Genomic DNA, 11,290 nt, shown 5'->3' on the forward strand with positions numbered 1-11,290 from the left:
GAGTCTCCTTCCTTGGAGGTCTTCAAGCAGAGGCTGGATGGCCATCTATCAATGGGGTGCTTTGATTGTGATTTCCTGCATGGCAGAAGAAGGGGGTTGGACTGGATCAGGGCCCTTGCAGTCTCTTCCAACTCTACGATTCTATGATTCTATGTATGTGTGCATGTGTGTGTGTCTTCAGGACACCTGTCGATTTATGGCAGCCATATGATTAATTTCTCATAGGATTTTCTTAGGCAAGGAATCCTCTGAGGTGGTTTTGCACTTCTTTCCTCTGAAGCATTGCCTCCAAACCTGGGGTTCATTGGCAGCCTCCCATCCAAAGAGTAATCAGGGTAAACCTTGTTTAGCTTCCAAGATCTGATGGGATCTGGAACCTTTGGGGTATTGTGTGTTTACAGCAAAACAACAACAACCCATCTATATATTCTGTCCGTCTGGTTCTCATACCCCATTCTGGGCAATTGACAGCAGTGAAAACCAAACACTGAAATGCAATAAAATTATCTGCATGAGAACAGTATTGCAACAAAAAGTAAACAGATGCAGCAGATAAAATGTGAGATAAAACCCAGAAACCAAGCAGCTGCATGGTCTTTGCCATAGGGCAAAATGATAAATAATAAATAAAATAATAAAATTTTTATTTTTATCCCGCCCTTCCAAAGATCAGGGCGGCTCACAGCAGGGTTAAAATACATACAACATACAAGAAAGTTAAAAAACCATAAAATACAATAGCGTTACAAGGCTAACAAATAAAAAGCCCCAATAGCCCAACCTCATGGCCACGGAAGAGGAGGGAGGCCCACAGGATATTTATTCGGGGAATGCCTGCTGGAATAGGAAGGTTTTGAGGTCCTTCCTAAATTGGGCCAGGGTGGTAGATGAGCGGAGCTCCATGGGCAGCGTGTTCCAAAGGGCTGGGGCAGCTGTGGAAAATGTCCTCCGCGTGGTGGAGGCTAATCTGGCCCCAGGCACCTTCAGTAGTTGCTGCCCAGACGTTCTGAGGGTGCAAGGCGGAATGTACGGGGAGAGACGGTCCCTTAGGTATCCTGGGCCCAAGCCATTTAGGGCTTTATAGGTGATAACCAACACCTTATATTGAGCTCGGAAGCGAATAGGCAGCCAATGGAGGTCCCTTAGAACCGGTGTTATATGGCTGGTCCTGGGAGCACCAGTGACCAGCCGGGCCGCCATATTCTGCACCATTTGTAGCTTCCGAGTTTGGTATAAGGGTTGCCCCATGTAGAGTACATTGCAGAAATCCAGTCTCGAAGTTACCAGAGCATGTACAACAGTTTCTAGGTCCCTCTGGGCCAGGTATGGGCGCAGCCGGCGGATCAGCCGAAGCTGATAACAGGTGCTCTTGACCGTCGCATTCACCTGAGCAGTCTGTTTCGTGTTTTAGATTTAATATAATGGTGAGAACCCCAGAATCTTATTTTTGGCAGATAGCCAGGATACAAACGCAATCAGTCGATCGATCAATCATTCTCCATGTTGTTGTGGTTTGGGTTTTGGGTTTGACTCTGGGTGCAAGTCAGTGATATTTCTGGTGTTCTTGTTCAGTAGCCATTATGTCTGGTCCTCTTTCTGTCCCGCAGCTCATGGTATTTTATCTCTATTTCTATTGATCTATTGGTATGTGCACACAGGTTTCCCTCTGAAAGAGCTCTGGAAAAGAATTGATCAGATTAAAGTGGCCAGTCACTTAGAGTTCTTGAAAAGGACATACTGTTTCTAATCAGTACCTAGTACTGGACATTGCAAAAGGTCTAAGTTACTTGGCAGGGGTCAGGCCTTCTAGAGTACCGGAAAGGGTGGGGGTCCTTCTCTCTTCTTTCTGTCCCTTGTAATTGTGTCAATTTACTAGCCAAATTGTTTGTTTGAGTGGACAGTGGGGGCATGTGTTAATGTGGCAAGAAGAAGCATGGTCTCCTCCTCACACAATGAGATGACATTGGCCCCAGGAGGCATTGTGAAATCTTACACAAGGAATCTTGCTATGAGTGGAAGAGGTTTAGGGCTGTCACCAGAAGCAGACCAGCCATGAGGCAGATATGGGAAGTTGCCTTATATCAAGTGGTCAGACTGTTGGGCCAAATTTTGATAAATTGTCTATGATAATTTACTTTTTTTAACCTAACTTTGTGCACGTCTTCCTGTTTTTATAGTTATTGATACACCATCACCACTTCATTTTTTCTGGTTAAAGTTGTCTCTTAGACTTGAGACTTGACTTGAAAGTATCTTACAAGCACTTGAGACTCTACCTGAGGACTTGAGGCCTGACTCGAGACTTGGAGTATCAGACTTGAATTTGTTATTGCTGTTGTGTGCCTTCAAGTCTTTCTTGATTTATGGCGACCCTAAGAGGACCCCTATCATGGGGTTTTCTTGGCAAGATTTGTTCAGAGTGGGGTTGCCTTTGCCTTTCCTTGAGGCTGAGAACGTGTGACCCAGTGAGTTTTCATGGCCAAGATATTAACAGTGATATACTGAAGACTTGAATATGTGACTGTTAATGACTGTTGCTATTTTGACTGCACTCTGATGTTGCATTTAACCAACAACATCCCAGTTTTCACCTGTGAAATTTTGGAGGGTATGCTCAAACCTCTCACCTCCTAGTGATGAAGGGAAAAGGTGTAGGTAGGTTTTTCTTCAACATTTCACATACATTGGAAAAAACATGCTAGTCTCGCTGCACTTGCATGGCTAAAAATGGATTTATACACAGGGTGAGCAGATGTCCTAGCTGCAAAGGAGGATAAGGCACCACAGAATTCAAGAAAAACCTAGGACATTACCAAATAACATCTGAAAACACTCATAGAAATATAAATTCATGCTTCTTAGTCATGCTCAAAATGAAGGGCATTTTGGAATTCCTCCTGGACAGGAGGTTGAAATGGAAGACATATCTTGGAAAGGGGGGATGCTTGGTCACCCAGGTTCATGCATGAAAATGTTTGTGCTGCTATTTTGCTTTGTGCTTCATTCATTCGTTCAGTTTCGATGCACCGCTCAGAATTCCTCAAACACGAGCACAAAGAGGGGCCTGTTTTTGGAACAGCTCCATGGTCCCAACAGTGTTTATCCTTCATCCTATGACACAAGCCACTTCTCAATCATATTTGGCTTGGGGAGCTCAAACCATCCTAAGAGATTACCTTTGGTTTGTAAATACTATAGTTGCTTGCCTTTGGCAAATGCAAATGACTTGCAGGCAACCAGATTGCATTTCACACTTTCGAGTTGTTCCTTGCTAACTTCTGCTAAATGTTCATAGGCAGCCAGTAAAGTAGTTTTTTTTAAAATATGCAGTCTACTAATGTTTGTTGCATTTCTTTTCACACCTGACTTAACATCTATGTCTTCTTCTTCTCTGGTTGGCAGTGACACAATCTTTCCTCCAATTGTTAATTAAGGCAAGATGAACAGAATGGACATTTATAATCTGTGGATGCTAGGCCTCGGCGATAGGAGAGGTTACGGTGCAACATTCACACAGCGACCAACAATCTGGGAAGTGAGATGCTGAAGGGAATAAATACGAATCTGCATATGGCTCCAGCAGCAGACTGTATTGTCTTCCTCCCTATAGCCCCGCCATCTTCCTCCCAGCCGTAACACACACAGGCATAGACTCAGTAAAGTTGTTTGAAAGTCCACTGGCAGTTTTAGTGGCAACGAATAACAGATTAGGCATGATCTGATCAGCTTGGTATCTAAGCTGTATTCTCCCTGCTGACAAGTATTTGAAAGAGGGGAGGGACCACTTTCAGCCCAAACGATGAATCTTTCACAGACAAGAATGGGCCTTTTCTCCCATGCTGTTCACTGGCTGGTTGCTAGGTGAGGCAGCATGAGACTCACTCCGGCAAGCTGGGGCCCGGTCTGGCCGGCCTCGGGTTAATGGGATAAGGCGATTCAGACCAAACATCTTGTTTCGTAGGGTTCCCCCCTGCCTTCATTGGCATTTGATAGGCAGATAATATCTTGCCTTGAATTCCAACACAGGGATGAGCATGCCAGCTTCCTATTGCCTTGTCAGTGCCTTTCCTGAATTATGAGCGGCGAGAGAGAAAACACAAGACTTTGGTGGGGAAGGAAGGCTAGGTCACTTCCCGCACATTACCTAATGGTCATAGAAAGGAAAGCATGAAAGCTGTCCTGAATAATAATTTGCTAGAATGTCATGAGATACTTTCAGGCTTTGATCGGTAAAGCACATTCCCCAATGAGCAACCGCTTCCCATTCATACAAATGTAGTTTTCCACTCTAGAAATGCCTCAAATGCCTTGAGGAAGCTCAGGCCAAAATAAAGGAATAAGTACTGTATTGTTACATGTTAAAATAAATATACAAAGGGATCTTGCAGCATCTTTGAGAGTAACTGAAAAACAGAAGTTGGTAGCACGGGTTTTCGTAGACTTGGGCCTACGTCCTTTAGATACATTTGCAAATGCAACTGAGGAAGCAGGCTCAAATCTATGAAAGCTCATGCTACCAACTTCTATTTTTCAGAAAACATTCAGGGGTAGCTGTGTTGGCCATTTAACAAACACAAACAAAAATCCATCAGTGATACCTTTATTGGCCAACCAAAATGCACAATATACTTGTTGCAAGCTTTCGAAGCTCCATGGCTTCTTCATCAGGCAAGATGTTACAAACCAAACAGGAGAAAAATATAATTGGAGATGTTAGTCAGATGCCTGCATTTTTCAGTTAGTCTCAAAGGTGCTGCAAGATCCTTTGGCATAATGATTTTCCAGACTAACACGGCTATGTCTCTGAATGTTTAAATACAGGTATATTCAGTGTTGTCACATGTTAAAATAAAGGTATACTCAGTATTTGGAACAATGAGCAAGAGGCTCTATGTGGCTCTTGTATCTGAAATCCTGTGTGCTCAGGAATAGATGAATAAGTCTGTTTTATTTTCTATAACATGAACATTTTGTAGAAACACACATTTATCTTGTCCTTTCTCTGAATCTAATTGCATTAAAAAAAAAAATCAGTACGAAATTTTGCAGACATTTTCAAGGGCATGAAAATTAGTATGAATTTTGTCTGCATTTTTTTCCTTTATGTGTATTCTGCAAGAACTTTTCACTTCGTACACATTTTTTCCCCTTAATGCAAATGAATACATGTTTTGATTGGAGAACACTGCAAAACTGAAAATGCAAAACCCTGGCGATAACTGAGTTGCAGTTCATCTATTCGAGTGTGAATTAGACTGGTTTAGATTAGGAATCAAAACCGTTTCCTATGTACATTCTAACCACCACTATCTCTAAACAGAGCTTGATAAGATATTAGAAATGGACACGAAACAGAAATATAGGCCTTTTTATTTTACAGAGATTATAACTACAGATAATTAAATTATCTCTTTCTTTGTCAGAAGGCAGAATCATTCCATGTCTGGTTTGAGACAAGCAAAAGTAAGTACTTTGTCGCCCAACACTCAATGTATCAAACATCAGTTTATGGAATTCCTTCCTTATACAGCCAAAGTATACCTGAGAGATAAATGTCAGAAGTATTGGAGGAATCATACGTTTTGCCGAAATGAAAACCAAACCCAAACCCAAAAATCTTTAGTGGAAAAAACTAAGAAAGAAGAAAGCATAACTAGCCCGTCCAAGACTCAAGATCTTAATTTGTATCTTAGCATTTACAAACAGTTTGTTAATATTATATCCCAACTGATAATTACTGCAATAAATTAATTCTATAAATTTCACGGAAACGCTTAAAGTTAATGAAATAATTCCAAACAATAATGCCAAATTAATCTTAAAGGAAATGTATTTATTTCAAGCAGCAGTGTTTCCAATCTCTGGATTTACCTTCTAGCAATTCCAGCAGACTGGGCTTGCTTTCATACCTCCATATAGAAGAAATTGTGTGTGTGTGTGTGTGTGCATGTGTGCGCATGGATGAGAGAGAATGATAACAATTACAGGCAAGAAGGTTGGCTGTCTCTTTGCAGATAACTGTGTGGATTGTTTTTTGTTTTAAACGGAAGATCTACAGTCTGAAATTGCTTTGGACCAATGCCAGGAGATATCTGGCCTGGCCCTTCTGAAAACAAGAGAAGGATTATAACTTTGCATGCAAAAGGTCTCAGCTTCAATATGTACTATCTCCATTTAGAATAAAAAAATTGCATATGATGGGAAGGACCTCTACATGTGATCTTGGATAGCCACAACCCAAATACTTAATACTAGGCTGACTGGTTGCGTCGTCTGGCCAAATATAAGGGAGCATACAATTTCTCTAGTTCATTGTGGACTTTGAACTGCTCAGATACCTTCCCTGCACAAAAATTCGTAACTGATTGACATTTTGCATCAGTCGTGTTTTGTACATGCATTCAATACGAGATATTAACAGTAGCAGACCAAGACAGTGTTTGAAGCAAATGGCAAAACGATTCCGTGTATAAAATCCATCTGGAAAGGCAGCTGGATCTTTCTTCAGCACCAGCAGCTGAACATCATCTTCTAGCACACCTGAAAGCAGCTGGCTAATAGAAGGAAATCCTCAAGGCACATCTATGTACTCTGATACCCCTTTCTGCCCCTTCAGGATCCATCCCTTTCAATAGCTATCTCACTCAGCCTTGAGTATTGCGAATCCGACGTTAGATAAGAAATTGGATGGGGTCAATGACACTGTTCCTTCCACCATATTTCAGACAGGATCAAACCATGCCACTTAAATTCCACTTAAATATTAGAGGGAACTTATTGACTGCAAGAGCATCTTTGAGTGGATCAGACTACCTCAGAAGATGGCAGTCTCTCCATCTTTGGAAGTTTTTAAACAGAGGTTGGGTCCCTGAAGCATCTGGAAGTCAGACGTTTTGGCCCATCTGTTTCAGACCTATGTTTTGGTTCATGCGTCGAGTCTCATTAACAAATAGGAGTTTTATTTTTGACAACGGAAGGTAATCTCAAAAATGACTAAGGATCTCTTCTTGTGGTGTTTAACACAGGTATACATCAGTTAGCAAAGTAGATGTGCTCCCTTGGCATGACTTCTCTAACAGACGCTTTGGTGCTAGAAACAAAAAGAACATGGAAAGAATAAGGCTAGGCTCCCACACCATTAAAAGAAGAACACTTCAACATGTGTCAGCAAAGTATTTATCCCAAACTAATAGTTGGCGTGTGTGAAATTAAACAACCGGGTCTGGTAAACCTTGCACAAATCAAAACATTTTCAACCTTCTAGAGACCACTTGGATGCCTTCTTCCAAAATTGACAAGTTTTTTATTTCACCAGCTTCTACTTACCTGATTTATTTTATGATTCTTATGCTTTCCATTTTGGTGGCCAAACTTATAGACCTATGCTCTTTTTAAAAATAGGAGGAGCTGGTAAAGCAGGATTACTATTCTCCCTCCTTTTGCATTTAATGCATGCTCAGTAAAGGGTTTTGGAGGGAACTGCTGCTTATCTTGCCTGTTTTAGGCAGGACAGGTGCTTATAGCTACAGTAGGATTGACCATAAGAGAATCCTGTTTCCCCCTTTATGCTTCATTATATTGTTTACTGCAAACAGGCTGCTTCAACCTGACTCTAAAAATCAGTGTTTCTCCAGCATTCCTTCACCATACAATGCCAATGCTGCTAAAAACATTCCAGCTAGACATAGGATGATGAAAAGTGGGGCAGGCACAAAAGGACTTTGTATAAAAGGAGCTTCTCTATCAGAGGCTTTGTTAACTGCAATATGCATACACTCTTACTTCAAACTGAATGCAAAATGCATTAGAATATAGGCACTATCAGAAATGTAAATACATGGCGAGTGAAGTCTCTCTCAACTCAACCTCCAAATTCCTTTCAAAAAAACTGTTTCCCTCTTGTTTGAATCCAAATTCTTTGTACATATTTTTGGTACTTGGGGGAAATTGTTCCTGAGAATAGCCTACAATTCTATGATTATCCTCATAAATCCATTCTAGTTTTCAAATGTACCTAATCTAGGAATGAGATGAATAAATTGGCTCTTCTTCATTCAATAATATTACTGGTATAAGAAACAAACTTACATATATTTTCCTGAAATCAAGATCCCTAGAGCATGCACATGGAAGTCAGAAGGCTATAGTACCTGAATATTGCCAAGCAATTCCCTTACACATGAGTTACCTCTTTTTCTCGGGCGCATGCTTTTATTTCCCTCTTTTCCCACCCATTGGCCTCCAGAGTTCCAAGGCATCTCCCAGAACCTCCGACTCTCATTCATTTGCATTTTCGCCAGCCTCTATTAATGCCAGGGCTTGTTTATGAAGTTACAATCTTCAAATTAGGTTGCCGAAGGCATCCTTGGCTAGCCTTGTGTTGTTTTTTTATAAGGGCCCATAACTAAGCCTTAAGCAGACGTCTTTATTCAGCCATAATTGACGTTTAACAGACACGTCTGTAACTTTGTCTGTATTTTTTTTTAGAGAAAGTTTCCCCCATGCCTTTATGTCCCCCCCTTTCTTTCTTCCAACAGTCAAACGTGCAAGAAACCAATACAGAGGCCCTTCTCTGTCACTGTTCTTTAGGGCCCATGACAATAGCGGCCCTGGAACAAAGCGGCATCCCCTCTCGGCACAGTGGCTGCTTGTATGTCTATTTACCTCCTAGAGTGTTTTATGTTAATCCATTGCAAAGTGGCTTCCACTTCTGCATACTGATTTGACATTGCTTCAGTCTAGACCTGGGCGTGTTGTCTGAAGACCGAGTCCAGTAGAAAAGGACATCAATGTTGTTTGTTAAGGTCGGAGTGAAAGGCAAAGTCTGGCTCCATCCCTGCCCCATAGGAATCACCATTCCGACTACATTCAGGCTCCTTCTCCTTCTTCTTCTTTTAAAAAAGCCCAGTCAACCTTTGGTCAAGTCACAACAGAGTTGATGGGAAGGGAACAGACTGGCCAGACAACACAAGGGATCCCAGTCTGAGAGTCGGCCACTTTGGAGGAACTCCCACCGAGGAGCAGATGAGTTGCCAATGGAAGAAGGTGGTGAAAGAAAACCACTATGCACCATTTGATTCCAGAATCCCTTATGTGCATTCACTCTTTATCTTTTCTTTCACAAAGTCCATTTTTGATCCCCTGCAAAAGGCCCTCAAGGGAATGATATTTAGATGGAGACCTCATGCTAGACTTGATCTGAGAAGTTCAACAGTCAGTGAAAAAGACTAATGCAGAAATGTTGTGGCTAGATACTTCTGGAATGATGTACCAGAGAACGAATGCATGCCGTATTAAATAAGTGCTGCTGGTTTGAATGGGGCTTAAAATTCATCCAGCCTTAAGCTCTGCACCTGTTTACTTCCCTGCCTAGTGTCGCTAGGCTAAAATAAATTTTGTTAGCATGAGAAGAAGAGGGAATTGTTTTAAAGAACAATTTTCAAGAGAAAAAAATAAGCATACAACAATCTAATTTTTTAACACAAAATATTATGGAAAGTCAATGAAAAATGTTTTAAACAGAAGAAAGGGTTTTGGACTGCAGCTGCTTTCTTTAGCGAGATTTGATTTCTCAGATGTACATAAAAATCATTAGATGTTGGCGCCTTAAGATCAGAATGAAGGTAGCCTTTAAGTTCATTCTGCCTTTAAATGAAACAGCATTTTGACATGATGATGAGTTGGTTGGTTACAACTGGTAAAGATCAATGCAACTAGAAAAAATTTGCCCCTCCAGATGCTTTTTAAAATACTATATCTGGCATCCTATTTAGGGAAGTATGTAAGTTGCATTACTCATGTGGAGTGAATTATTCATATAGCACAGTGAATATATTCTGCAGATCATGGCAGACGTAAATGGGCACATATAGCAACATTGTGCATTGCATGTTGTGGTTGTGCATTGCAGTAACATATTGTACATTACACAACAATATTCACCTGTGTTGTGCAACATTGCTATTCTTCATGGGAGTTGTGTAGGGCTGGCATAGAGTATCTCTGCATGGGGGTATTTATGCTATGCTGTGGGGATGTTGGCTGGCAGCCGACACCTGAAAAGCCACACAGTCCCCATCCCTGTATTAGAAGCTTCTGTGTGACAGCATTTGGCGTCATCAACCCTTCTGTATATTTACTAGCTGAGAGATAACTTTATTTCTGATTCTTACTCACATAATTATATTCAAACATTCATAAAGTATAATTAATGTGCAGAAAAAAGTTGGGAATGAAGCATCAAGCTTCCATCCTCTACACATTAATAAGTTCTAGTCCACAAAGTCTGGATGCATACATGCTTTATGCACATTATAGAGAGGTGGACAGACATCAGACATATAGATTCTACTCTATTGACTGGAGGTCCATAAATTGCAGCCATGGTGGAATTTGATGTTTACTCCATCTCTGAAGAATGGTGAGCCATGCAGTGTATATGTACAAGTAGTAATCAACATGGAATAGAATTTGTGGAGGGCACCAAATTTTGAGGGCCAGATAATACCCCAGAGGATAAGATCTGACTTCAGAATGACCTTAACTGATTAGAAAACTTATTCTAATGGATTTCAAGTTTAAGGTACTACATTTAGGCAGTAAAAATGGAATGCACAGCTATAGGATGGGTGACACTAAGCTTGACAATAGTACTAGGAGTCTTAATAGATCACAAGCTGAACATGAGTCAATAGTTTGATATGGCAGCTAAAAAAAATGCCAATGTGATTCTAGGCTGCATCAGTAGAAGTATAGCATCTAGATGGAGGGAAGTAATAGTACCACTTTATTCTACTTTGGTCAGACCTCACCTGGAATAATGGAGGCAGTTCTGGGCAGCACAGTTCAAGGACATTGACAAGCTGGATCATGTCCAGAAGACGGCAACCAAAATGGTGAAAGGCATGGAAACCATGTTCTATGTGGAGCGGGTTGTGGAGTTGCGTATGTTTAGCATCAAGAAGAGGAGATTAAGAGGTGACATGATAGCCATGTTTAAATATTTGAAGGGATGCTATATAGAGGATGAAGCAAGCTGGTCAAGAGATTTGCACCAAGACTAGATCAGTGCCAAGACTTGGAGGAAGCCAGTTAGTATGAAATTCTCTTCCATGAATTAGGACCCTTGAATCTCTCACTGTTGGGGAGAATGTCTGTGATAAAAATGAATGTTTTACATAGAATGATGTTTCTGGATCAGACAATCCCTGTTTTGTCAACTGGTGTACCATTTAAGCAATAGCAAAAAGATATAGCCAGCTTTGTATGCCAAGGGAAAAAACACAAGTTA

Source organism: Sceloporus undulatus, chromosome 6, assembly GCF_019175285.1.
Source record: "Sceloporus undulatus isolate JIND9_A2432 ecotype Alabama chromosome 6, SceUnd_v1.1, whole genome shotgun sequence".
NCBI lineage: Eukaryota > Metazoa > Chordata > Lepidosauria > Squamata > Phrynosomatidae > Sceloporus > Sceloporus undulatus.